Genomic DNA, 14,159 nt, shown 5'->3' with positions numbered 1-14,159 from the left:
CTAAGTGTTTATATTGTAGTAAACAAATAATGCAAGAAAGTAGCCTTCCTAACATTTTTTCCGCTGATAATGACTTCAATTCCTCCGTCTTTGGCCTCTCTGATCGCTACTTAACTCACTTATGGTCATGAGATGCTTTTTTTTTCCCAGAAATCCATCCGCATTTTTATTCGTGGCTGCTATTAGAAAACTATTTAAAATATTTTCACGCAGCGGCGGCTCAAGTGATTCGGTAGACCGAAAAGCTTCCATGAGTTGAAAAACGTGAGCTGGTCATTGCCAGCGGACCACCAGCAGGCCGAGCAACTCGTTAGAACTATTCGAGAATTAAATTGTATTTCGGAGGCCAATTTTGGTGAAGCCATCAAAAATATTTGAAAATTCCAGCTGTCCTATTGCACATGTTGTTGGCCATTTAAATTGCGGCTGTCGAATTAAATCAGCTTTTACAAAATGGAAATCTTGTCGACAAATGCCGCAAATAGTTTTGGCTGATGTTTATACAAGCTAGAAAAATGACGATGGGTATATTAACTAACGTTTGAGGCTTGGGCAATATGAACAACATCAATGAATTTTTCATTATTAAGGTGAACAGATAGTGTATGCCGCATGCCTTTGAATGAATTTTTGTTTCGTTTAAAATGCCGGGCGCATCCAACGGTCTCGGATCGTGGGATGCCATTTTCGGAATGCCTTCTAAATTGTTTTGTAATTTGTTAGCAATTTAATTTGCGGTTGCATTGCAGTTTGTTTTTTTCCCACTTGTTGCTGCCGTCAACTAATTGCCCATGCAACGGGCTGCGCATAGTTTGATGTGACATATTACAAAAACGTGCACGCCATTAATCGCACAGCGTGAAAAATAAATAGGAACAATAAGCGATATGCAATATACTCAACATTTTATTAATCATTATCATTAATTGTTGCAGATTGATTTAGTGCCTGCCAACTTTACCCATGTAAAGTTTGTGTATCTGTTTGTCTGCACTTGAACTTCAATGGTGCAGTGGGGCGTAGGCTGCCGTAAAAAGCCTTTTAAGTCGGTTGACATTTCCTTATTGCGCATACGCCCTGTGAAGTCCGTTAACTGTTAACCCCTGAAAGTCACAAAACAAATTGTTATCTTAATATGAATATTTTAATATGATATTTGTTAAGCACTAAATTTAATAAGTAATATGTACATAAATCTAAAAAAAGGTGGAATGCCTTGAATGCATTTAAGAACATTATGCCAACTAAGCAAACCGTTAGTGGGTTAATATGGCTTCGAAACAAGTTTCGTGCTCTCGACTCCTCACATAAAGAGTCATTTAATCATGGCATAAAAATAAAATTACTTATCGACCAAATCAGCTCAGCCAGCAGGGGGACGAACAATTTTTGGCTGATTTTCTCATCGTTTGCCGAGTCAATAAAGAGAACTTTAACAACTTCTTCAAGAGCAAGTGTAGCGGCGATCGACGTCAGAAGACGAGCGACAGATCGGGCCATAAACTTGAACTTGTTTGGGCTTAAGACTAAGCAAATACAAAGGAAATTAATGATTAAGCTTATCTTTACTGCCAAGATCTCCTATATCTCTTCTCTGCCCGAGCACGCTTTCTAACCGACAGACCTTTTTTTCTTTCCTCAACTAATTAATTAATATTTTATGATGTTGAGCAGCGCTGCCGACGCTATGCAAACAAAGCAGCGGGAGATACTAACCCGTACGTGTGTGTTTTGAGCCAAGAATTTGAAATTTATTTAGATGTAGGATTTATTTGCGAGCGAGGAATTTCGGGTGATGATATCATATGATAATAACGCAACAACAAACAGCGAGGGCTGGGCTTGGAGAGCTCATCCAAGACAGAGGCAGGGTTGCCCAGCAGGTGTTTCTACCCCTTGTCCCTCGGAACACACTCTTTCTTCCAGTGTTTGATGGTTTTTGTATAGCACACGACTGTTGGGCACATCTCTCGCAGTGGATCATTCACAGCACGCTATCAAATGCCTTCGCATAATAAATAAAAAATGTAATTTTTATGAAACGTGTTTAAAACAAACAACAAAGATTGATTGGCCCGATAAGATACAGCTACGCTTCGCTACACACACAAACACAAGTGCGCAGATGCTCAGGGAGGAGAGAATTGGCTTATCAGAGAAATGTGCCACAGCGTTTTCAAGTTTGTTGCCTGAGTCTTTTGTTTTCTGCTGTTGCTAACGTCACAACGGCATTCGTCGTTGGCGCTGTGATGTCTACGCCGTTTGGTGAATAAACGGCAATGGCAACTACTATTTGAAATGTTTATGCCTTGCGTTTGCTTATCTTAATATAATGTATAAACTCAAACGATCGGCCTGCTCAAGCGGAGCAAGCTATGCGAAATCGGGTTTTGCGAAGGGAATTATGTGAAAAGATTATGAAGCTAATAAAATAAAGTCACATTTATTTGCCACATTTGCTCTAAAAATTTGCCTATGAATTCATGAGGTTATATGTTTAGTGGTGTTATAAAAGTCAAAGACGGAATGCTGACTAAAATTGGTTCCACTAAAAAACTTGTGGGATCTCATTCAAATCTATAATTTATGTTTCAAATATTTCACTTTCAAAAAATATATTTTTAAAGATATTATAAACCGATTCTAAATAAAAAGAGTAGCTAATAAAATTATTTTTACACCACGCGAGTTTGTTCTCGCCCTCATGGCGCTTTTGAATTTATTTATAATAAATTAAGCTACAATTATCGATTATTGGTCACACCCAGCGGGCACTGCTTTTGTTTGTCAATTGCTAAATTTATTGTCTTTTTTGTTGCTGTTTGTACAGCTAATGGATTTATTGGGTAAACAGCTGTCGCATGTTGAGCATTTGTCAAAAACCACAATACAGGTTTCGATTTCGAACAAATAAAATAGTTCCGTGCACAGCATTGTTTATTTTTGCTGGTTTTGCCTAGTTTTGGCATAGACTTGCCTGCCAGACAACACGTCTCCAGCGATTTAAAGCCAGAAATAAATAATGCCATAAGTGTAGAGCATTTCTAGCCATTCATTTTGTTTTTTGGCCATACTTCTTGACAGTCCCTATAAGAGATTTGGGTATATATTTTGACTTCGCTTAGTTTTCTTCTTGCTCTCGAGCCCCAATTTAACACTTGGGGGTCACACATATTGAGCTCGCATAAATAATAACCGTAACGATGTGCCTCGAGACTTTGGACAAGGTCAGAAAAGCGTAGCGAAATGCCTTTGCATTCGGTTCGCAAAGCCGGCACACGCTGCGTATACGCAATGCGGCTGAAGCGGCTTAATTAACTGCAGGCGGAGAAGGAAAAATTAAGTGCAAATTGGCGATTAAGTGAGTAATTTATGAAGCAAAATTTCACCAACTGGAGATGAGCACCGTGGAGAGACCGGTTACAAATTGAGACCTGGCCAAGAATCGAATCGCTATGCTTATTTTTGTATTAACTCATAAATTCGGAGTTCGTTAAGAATGTCGAAATAATAAATGCGGCTGCCACATTAAGACCCCCAACAGCAGCAGCAGCAACAACAAACAAAACAATGAACAATCGATTAAATACAAAATAAGAAAAAAGGAGCCTGAAATGCAGCAGCCGCCGTAGCGCAGAACAAAGACCAAAAGTGCCGACAAAATGTTGGCAACTCGGGGACATTTGGACAGCGGACGGATGCCGAGATAAATGCTACAAGCAAGTGGAAAAGTCGAGGAGAAGAAGCAAACACGAAAATTTATTAAAAATCTGCTGGCAATGATATGCAAATAATAAAAATCGAGCGGCAAATAAAGTGAATGGCGTCGACGAAAGACAAAGGGCGAAACAGAGACATTGCAATTTGTAGCTGAGCCTCCATTAACATAAACTAAGGAGAAACACACAATTTTGTGCGAAATTTATTGAGAGTGGTAACAAAACAATTTATACCCTTATAATGGGCTTATTAGCCATTATTAGTACCGCTTATCGCAGGCTACTCCAACGTGCAGGCCTTCAGGTAGTCCCCTCTCAAATTTCAGCTTGCGAGTTCGCTTTTTTTTTGCCTTAGCCGTTCCCCTTCTGGCTGTTGACAAAAATAAAAATGAAAAATTATCGCAATAAATTAAATTTGCTATCGCAAGACATTAATTCTCGGCTGAGCAGCCACAAATCGAAAGGAATGCCGTTGAAAGTGAAGCTTAGTGGTGGCCCAAACAAAAGACTTAAGCAAAAAACTTGCCAGAGATGCTTTTGCATTTGGGAATTCCCAAGCAAATTTGAACGAGTATAAATTTTGGGATGAATTTTTGTTGAATGCTGGAATACAATAATTAATCGATCAATTAATTTCCATCACTAGTTAATTAACATAAAAATTCTTAGTTAACTTCACCCAGCAAACAATCACTTGACTTGTGTTGCTCAAACATTTTTGAAATGCAAGTTAGGTAATTAAGTGTCATTATTAGGAAAACAAAAACCCATTATTAATTAAAATGGTAAGAATTTTGCTTGGCCTTACATATTCATTTAGATTATATATCTCCATGTTCCCTTACAATTATATTCAAATTAGCGCTGCCTGCCTACTCGCCCTCAGCCTGCGATCCTGCCTGCTAATTAGCAAATGATTTACTACAAACTCCGTACAAATACACATATGGCGAGGGAAACACCCAAAAAGAGCTGGAGAAGACACTCAAAGCCAAACCGCAGGAGACATGCTGGCCACCAGGGAAAACATTAAAGCCAGGAACAAAATCAAGGGCTGTGGCAAACCAACAATTTTCAGACATAAAACAATTTTAGCTGGCCACAAAGGCAGTACGACAGAGAGACCTCGACTCGATCATCATCGTCATGGAGATAATGATGATCTGCGTGTGTGGTGTGATCGCTGGACAGAGGCTGCTCCGCCGCTCCTCGCCCAGAAGGTAACCAAAATTATTAATTATAGTCACGAAAGGAAATAAAGATTTCATTTCAACAGAATGTAAAACAAAAAGCCACAAACAGCGGCCCGCACAGGCTACATTTCTCACAGTGCAGCAGCTGCCGCCTGGGAGAGCCCCTAAAAGGATTATAAAAAAAGTTGTCGAAACAAGCCATTGGCAACAACACAGCAACACAGCATCAACATTATTAAGAAATTAAGTAATTTCTTTTTTATTTATGCTCCACGGGTTTTACTTTAGATTATCTGGCTCGGGGCCCAAAGCTGGCCGCATAAAAGGGTAGCTCTACCCATTCCACGATCCGCTGCAGCTGCCATCCCGATCCAATCCAAGCCGATACGAACCGATCCCCAACCCCCATCCACATAATATCTCCATATCCAGATCCAGATCCCGTCCCGAACCTCTCTGTCCGTCTGTGAAATTTATTAACGATTTTTTATATGATTTTTGTTTTTATTTTTATATCTTTGTATCAACTTCAACTCGACTGCGGATCGCATTGGTTCGGATCGGATCGGAGCTGGGCATAGGATGTTGCTGAGGTGTCCGCATAGACACTTCGGGTGTTGGCCAGTTTCGCTTTTTGGGAAGTCTCCTCATTTTGACGGAATAATTTCTGAACGCTCTTAAGTGGGGCTAATTTGCTTGGCTGCTAAAAATGTTTGGGAAGCGCTAATCAGCCGCATAAATTTCCGAATCTCCGTGTGTGTCTGCGGATCGTTCTGATTAGTAATTTGCGGTTGGGATATGAGTGAGACCACACAGAACTTCTGACCGGCCGTCAGAAATAGCAACAAATTAATTGAGTGGGTGCTGAAAAGGAAGTTGGTAATCGGTTCGACCGCAAAAGCGGTTAGAAAAATTAATGGCTTCATTTCATTGGATAAAAAAAAGGTTTTTAAGACTAACTGCAGAGATATTTGTTTAAAAGGACAAGGAATTGTGCTCTAATTAAAATTATGGCCTGAAAACGAGCAAAGAAATAAATCTGAGAAAATCCGTTCAGACCAAGCTTTTTAACGAGACTTAAACATGATTGGTAAGTGGGTAGTAAAATATATAAAGTTTAATATTTTTATTACCAGACAGTTACTTTAGCTAGGCAGCTACATGGTTCTAAAAAACTCGAGTTAAGACATTTGCCAATTGATTTCTCGGGTAATCACTTGCTGGCAGGCACATTTGCTGCATGAACACTACGAGATGAGGAATTCCCATCAATGTGATCGTTTAAAGTTCAACAACGTAAGCACTCCCATATAGCACAGCCTCCAAAATTCTGACAACCATTACAAATCATTAAAATAATGTTGAATTCGCTGCTGCTGCTGCTGTGGCGGTCGTATAACACATTTATGGCATTTCTGCCTGTCATAAGGCCAGCAAACAGACATTTTTATTTGTTGTTTGCTGAGCTTTGCTGAGCACGCAAAACGCATTGAATACTGAACATGATAAATGATAATGATGAACGATCATCACGCTGTGAGAGAGCCACATCATCCTCCCCATCCTGTCCTGCAAAAGCTGCCGATTGTCGATTGCCTACTGCTGACTGCTGACTGCCGCTGTTGGTTTTTCTAATTTGTAAGCCCAAAGATCGCAGATCGCAGATCGACACACGCTTGGCTACTTTTTGGCGCTCCATGGGGCGCAAGAAAGAAGAGATACCTCCAAAGGCTACAATGCCGCCAGCGTTGAAGGCAAATGAATAGTGAACATTGTTTTCATTTCCATCTGAAGAGGGGCAGATTGCGGTGGCAAAAAGTACGCATGGCGATGAAGCCATGAAGCTATGAAGCCATAAGCTTTGTTATTGCTGAGAAAATCAATCGAATATATACTAAACGAATTTCTTACTCAACAAATATATTTATTTCAATTGCACAATCGGTAAAAGCCCACTGAAAGCCCACAAAGCAGCACCCTCGCATTTAGCAGCTGCTGTCCGGTCAATTATACAATTTATTAAACATTAAACGCCGCTGAAATATGAGCCGGAGTTCAGGGCGCTGGCGATTGAGACCCACCTCGAATCTGAATCTGAATCTGAATCTCTATCTGAATCCGAGTACGAGTCCGAGTTCGATTCCAGTCCCCCAGCTTCAACGGCATCCCCATCCACATCAGTCAAACATCATTTAACTGGAGGCTAATCCGCAATCAGCGCGATTTCTAATTTGCACCACAAGGTGTGCCTGGCCACTCCACTTGAATCCACTCAATTCCACACGAGCGCAAACACAGCCGGGCCACTACTAATAAATTTTTAATGAAATTTTTCATTTTTTCCATATTTTGTATTTATTTTTTTTCTCCAGTTTTGTATTTTGCCTGGGACTCGCAGTCACAATTCACAGACAGCGTGTCGCTCCCAACCCTTGAGCAATTGTTGTGGCTGCTCGGATCGGTTCGAAGCGATCGTACCTGCTCCATTGAATTGAAAATAATTAATAACAATAATTTGCTGCACGATAAGAATTCCATTAAAGACGCAAAATGTATTGAACAGTTGTTCGCTTGATCGCTTTGGCGGGGGGCGTGGCACTTTGGGGCCCCCTTTCAAGAAAAAAAAAAAATGATGAGAAACAACAAAAGGGGGGAAACCTCGACTTGCCTTTATTCCAATTTTTGAAGCACTTTTTTTCGGTTGATTGTCGATGATTTTCTTCGGTCTTTTCCGTGTGTGTATATCTAGATTAGGCCCTCGGGGCAAACACACAAAATCAAAAGCCGAAAATCAACATCGCCAAGCAGAAACAACATGCTCGCCGTTGATTATTGAAATCATTGTGCTGAATCGCTGGATCGCTGGATCGCTCGTGTGTAGCGTTCGCAGCTAGACATTTTGGCATTTCATGACACTCCAGCAACTGCTCCGTCGCAGTTTTCAGATTTCGGTTTTCAGACCCCGTCCCGTACCGTCGCAGATCGCTCTCCGGATCACTCCCCACCCAATATCATTGACTCGAGATTGGAGACTCGGCACTGAAGACTCAAGACTGAATACTGAAGACTGAAGACTGGGGAGCGTGGAGCTTTTGTCATGGCAGACATGTTGGCAACGCCAAATGCTTTTGTGTTTCTTCATGCCCTCGGGGCGGAAGATCATAAAAACGAGGGCAGTTTCTGTACTCCTTGTATCAGATACATTACCTGACCTTTAAAAACAAACTAGGAATTTATGTTTTATGATTTATAGTTTGTTTTCGTTGCCATCATCAAACTTATATTATATGGGGTACAACATTTCAATGTATTACAGTTATATATATAAAGTTAAATATATATTTTGTTCGATCGCCCTCCGCCAATAGACGGCACATATTCGTGTGCTGGCCTCATCATCATTTGGCCCGCTTGGTGCGGGTGTTTCTGGCTTCTTTCGCTTGGCCAAGAACTTGACCTGCCCATCCCCATCCCCATCCTCATCCTTTTACCATTCCCAATGCCGAGTCCAAATGCAACTTGCACCGGGGTGGTCCAATTGTACTTGGACTTGAACGATTGGCTGGCTCACGAATTGCATTAAAATCGCAATTTCAGCAGCGCGCAAAGTTCATGTCAGACATTATGTTTGCTTTGGAGTTGTGGGAGTGGAATGGAGTGGAGTGAGTTGGATGCACCGAGCCTGGCCAACAGAACCTGGCCAACAGAACCTGGCCAACAAAACAACTGCGGGGCCACACTGGCTGGCGATTTGAGGGAACGGCCATTTTCCCGCCGCATTCTGTACTCTGTACTCTGTATTGCAGTATTGCAGTATTGCTGTATTGCTGTTTTGCTGTTTTGCTGTATCTGTATGTTTGTTTGCTCTGTTCCTGTTCGGACAAAAGCCACGACGATTTCAACGCTTTGTCGTGTTCTTTGTGAGCCTGTGAGCTGGAGAGCTGTAGAGCTGTAGAGCTGGTGAGCTGTAGAGTCTTTGAGTCTGTATCTGTGGTTCCCCCGGCCTGGACAAGAGTTCTTGAGCTTGGACTTGGGGCCCAAAGTAATTTATTTCTTTATTGTTTTACGAATTTACAATGCAACTGTGGACTGTGGACTGCGGGGCTGAGGTTGGGGCAACAAGGGAGCTGGGCCGAGCAACACGGCCATAACAATCACGCCGCAGTTGTTGTTGCGTGTTGCATTTGGGGTGACCACCTTGGCGGCCAGATGATGCTGGCCTGGCTCTTGGTCCTCGTCTCAGATTCAGATTCAGATCCCCAGACTTGAACGCTGCCTCTGGCAACGACATTCGAGGTTGCTGGTCCGCCGGACTCATCAGTGTCAATGCTGTATGGTGGATGCTGATGCTGTATGCTGCATGCTGCATGTTGGATGCTGGATGTTGGATGCAGGGTCCATGCTCCAGGTCCATGGTCCTTGGTGTGTGGTACGCATGCGCCCAGCAGCGCCCCAAGGAATGCGTTGCACGAAATGCAAAATGTCAGCGGCGGCGGCCCAATCGCAATCGGCGGTGCGAGCGGGACACTTACTGCGCAAGCGAGAGGCACATTCCGCAGGCCCAACTGGAATTTCCTTTGTTTTCTGTGAGAAATTTCAAGCCAACACATAAATTGTCGTAGGCGCAAGCGGGCAAGAGGTTCCTGGCCGCCACGCAGCCTCCAAAGTGTCCCAAGTCGGCACTGAGTGGCGATTTTCGACTACACTCATCAGGAAGTGAATTTTTTTAAACGTAAGTACTTTTAAAATTATTAAGTAGCTTCTAAATTATTGATAAAATGTAGAGAGTATATGCTTTTCGTAGTATTAAGTGCTACGATATAACTCAAAAGTTACATGCTATATAAACCATGTTCAGATTATGTTACATTAAGTTGTCAACTTTAAATTCTTTTTCTGATATTATTTAAGTACCTACGATTTGTATGTTTAGTGGACCTTTATTTTGTTGCAAAGTGTGCTTTTAAAGAGCCGAGCAATTGCTTGGTGGCTTTCTGTTTCGATTCGGTTTCGGTTTTGTAGTCGGCGATGGGAGCTGATCATCAGCGCTGGCATTTAGACAATTAAAATACTTCAAGTGCTTGTCTTTCGCTCAACGTCACATTTTGTTTATTTATGTGCATTAATTCGCCGGGTAGCTTATAAATTTTCGTTTTCCCCCTCCCCCCCTGGCAGCCCAATGAGTTCAGAAAACAATGAGTTCTGTTTGGGAGGCTACAAGTTCATTGCCTAAGTCTTTCGATTGCTCGGAATTGCAGGCCTGGAATTTGACGAGTCAGTCGGCAAGTCTGATATGCCAGTGGCTATTTTTAGCGCAGCACTTACACAATTCGTTTACATATTAAATACGAAAATCCAGCCATTCGATTGCTTATTCAACTCAATCAAAATTCCTAGGAAAAATTCCTCGGCTGTATCATTTACAACGTGCGCGCTTGATTCCCAGTCCAATCATTCAATAAATTGGCACTGTCAGCCCCCATCCCCCCCATTCACCCCCACATGACAACATTTTAACTAACTGCCTGACAAATACAAAACAGTATAATTTTTCAATTAGCAAATGATAAATCAAACTAACACTCAGCGGTCGGACGCGGGGAGCTTGTGTCAAATTGAAAATTCAAATGCAGTCTTTAGTTTATTAATTGCTTGAATCGGTCGAAAGGGATGGGGAGGAGTGGGGAGGGGGTTTTGGTTGCTGTGGAAATTGCTCTGGGTGATGCGATTCATAATTACGCATATAAGCAACTATTTTGTTTATTTAATGCAATTAGTGACAGAGAACTTGAAGGGAGCACTTGCGATGTATATAGAATTAGTGGCGATGATGAAACTATCAGCCAATGTTAAGCATCTGCAAATATTATTGAGAAAGCAAGTATCATTTTTCATGCTTAAATATGTAACAAATATTTGACTACTTCATATTTTCAATGACTTGACTAATTTAATATTTATTTAAATTCCCATGTGCCTTATTTGTTATTAGTGTTAAATTGACTGTCTAGTACGACCTACAGACTTTTATACATCAATATGACAGCAATAAAATGCACAGATTAATATTGAATAAAAAATATTTGCATACGCATGGTTCTACTGCAATTCTCTTTGTTGGGTGGCAACCGTTTTATGGTGCATTTTGCAAATAAAGGGACAATTAAATAATAATTTATGTATAACTGTAAAGATAAATTCAATTTGCTTCTAATGGCGGTCGGCACTGTGGGAGCGGGAAATAAAATTAATACTTTATGGTCCAGTTCGGTTGAGTCATTAGGGCTGGTGAAACAATACTATAAATGTCACAGCGAGTGGCGAGGGATATTAAGTCGGCTAACGAACAAATCTGGAAGACACAAACTCCAGCTGAGTTCACACGGCTCGAACATGCAGCAATGAATTCACATTCAATTAACTTCGCGCCTCATTTGAATAGCAGGGCACACGTTCGGATATGCTAATTGCATATTAAATATAAATATATTCATTTCACAGGCAAAGTCATTGCCATTTTGCCGTTTCTGCTGATTAATTGTTTTGTTTTTGTTTTGGTTACACTCAACTAGGCATTTGTTACTGCCTCGTTTTCTGCGATCATCAAAACATTCGTTTCCGCCAGCCGCTAACGAAAGACTTAGGCAGCGAACTTGCAGCCAGCTTCTAACGAAAGACTTAGGCAGCAAACTGGCTGCCGTTGCAGTGGCCTTCATTAGCTGGCCAAGGCTTATATGCTAATGCCCCATCGGCATCCTCATGTGGGGTCCAAGTCCAAGTCCACGTCCAGCTCCATGACCACATCCACTTCCACCCAGAGTGTCCTGCTGTCAGACCGGCTACTAAACTGGCATTTATGCGCAGCACCTGCTGCCTGCCACCGCCTGTTAGACATTAATCCGTGGCATTTAGTTACGCTTTAATAAGATTTCTTGCTCCCGGCGAGTACGTTCTTCTTCTTGGCCGTCTGCCGGGGAAAGCTGGAAAGCATTCTCAGCCTTTGTTTTGCTTCAATTTATTTTGTTATTTTTTTGCAGCAGCAGCAGCAGTTGAAGCTGCAGACAAAGCGACGCGCCGCAAGCCACACTGGCTTTCCATGGCTGTGGCGCCCCATTTTAACACCCAAGTATGTGTGGTTATTAAAGATCCAAGACTTCTGCTGTATGCACGGTATTAAGTGTATCGCAGCAGGGCAACCAAGAACAATGTTCGTTGAGTACTTAAGGGGGAAATTTAATTAAAAACTGAGTAATAAGAACTTTGGGAACTGGGGTTAAGTAAGGCACGTAATCGTAAAAAGATAATTAGCCTATTACTAATTTGGTTTGTTATTTAAAGTTCGAAAAAGGGTATTACTTGGTATCGATATAGCCAACATAGGTTCCTTTCGATCAATTGGAATTTCAGTAATGAGGGAAAAGCTGTTCTCCAAGGTGAGTATTAAGTTCTTCGACGGCATGCCATCGTCATAATCACAATCATCGGCATGCAAATGTGCACTCGCGAATGCCTGTGGCTTGTGGAATATCTAACGAGTGTTGAACTAATTAAGGTCGAGCACACCAGACCTATACATATCTATGGCTTCAGAGTCCAGCAATCCAGCCACACATACATACATGTATATCCAATGTTGGTATGTAGGGGAGCCATTAAGAAATTACACGAATTTCGATCTTCAGCGAGGCAAAAGTGCAACTGTTATATGGCCAAGAGATCGAGATCGAGCTGGAGATCGCTGAAAGGGCAAACACTCTTGAGTTGTACGTCCGAACACTCGACTTGGAATTGGATTGAAGGACTGGAATGGGGAATGACGGCTGAGACAATGCCGGATGATGATCTGCCAAGATCCAGATGCAGATCCAGATCTTCACAAGGAGCCAGTGAGCAATTCATATTCATTCATATTTGTATTTACTTAACTCGCCGATGTGGATATGGATGAGGATGAGGATGCGCATGATGATGGTGCCGCTGGAGGAGATGCGAAGATGACTTGCAACTAAACGAGAGCCGAATCTGTTGCTTTTATGCCCTTACGTTTCCCGCATTTGCTGTTTTTGCTGTGTATGTAAGACACACATTCATACATATCCGTATATGAAAGAGCCAGTCTTGATGTTTTATGGGACGCCCGTTGGCCGTGTAAATGGAGTTTCGACAGCCTAATTGGAGATCAACGCAGTATAATTGTCTGGATGCCCGGCTGCTCCGGCTTCTGATGATGAAGTCGTGGCCCGAGAACAGGTGAATGAATTTGTGACAGCCGCACAAAGGCAAATGATGTATTGATAGCATCTGTTTTTTTTGGGCGGAGGAGAATCTGGAGAAAACGGCAGCCAAAGCGGCAGGACGTTGGCAGCCATTCGATTTTGCGATTGTGAGTCGAAAAGTCTCGACTTTTATGCTGATGTGATGCTGGTCTTTGTTGCCGTTTTGGCTGCCAGTTGTTATTATTCTGGCTCTTGGCTTTGTGGCTCGATGGTCCTTTGTGAAAGGACAAATGCAAATTGAGGCCTGTAATTTTTGTTACAATTTGTTTTCTCCATTATGATCTGGCTCAGATTTATCAGACTGCCCTTTTCGAAACAATTCTGGCCTTTTGAAACTGTCTCTTTAGAAGAATCAAGGCTTGATGTATCGGTCTATATAGGTTTTTTGTTTAAAATTGATGGCTTTCCTTTATCAGCTGAAGAAGTGTTTTATAAAATGGAAAGTTGGCTTTATTAACAGGTCACAGGTACTCAAAACTGTATTTCCAGAATTGCAATTTACTGCCATTTCTTTGCAATGAAAAAAAAAGATTCCGATCCTTCGAGCCGGATTTGAACCAGCGACCTATGGATGTCTACACTCGTCGTAATGCCAATCTACAGTCCACCGCTCTACCAACTGAGCTATCGAAGGTCTATATATGGCTCGCTGCAAAACGAGTTCATAAACAACGCGAGTGAAAGACAACTTATCAGCTGAGACAAATTTAAGTGGCGGTATTTCGACGACGCGGCGGTGATTTGGGGGGAAATGAGCTTCGCTTTATGCAGAGCCAGCAGTGAATATCGAACGCAAGCCGATTGTTTTCGAATTTCTTGTTGTTTTTATTTTTTCGGTCAGATGAAAGAAGGGCGCCGGGTGTGTAAACACAGACAGTGCGCATCGGGGGCGACAATTAAGGTGGCCACCTAGTAAACGCTGGCCATGAGTCATCTCCCCGGGGAACCAAGTTCACTCTAGCAGCATCGCC

General features: G+C 42.0%; 1 non-coding gene across 1 annotated transcript; it reads right to left on the bottom strand.

The window, feature by feature from the left end:
* Positions 1-13,725: 13,725 nt before the first annotated feature.
* On the bottom strand, positions 13,726-13,822 carry Trnay-gua. The gene is made up of 2 exons: positions 13,786-13,822; positions 13,726-13,761 (listed from the first exon to the last, which is right to left on the bottom strand). It is a non-coding gene; the product is annotated as a tRNA-Tyr (tRNA).
* Positions 13,823-14,159: the final 337 nt, after the last annotated feature.

This window comes from Drosophila yakuba, chromosome 2L (assembly GCF_016746365.2).
Source record: "Drosophila yakuba strain Tai18E2 chromosome 2L, Prin_Dyak_Tai18E2_2.1, whole genome shotgun sequence".
Lineage (NCBI taxonomy): Eukaryota > Metazoa > Arthropoda > Insecta > Diptera > Drosophilidae > Drosophila > Drosophila yakuba.
Note: the sequence above shows the minus strand (reverse complement) of the source record. Positions and strands in the feature narration are given on the sequence as shown.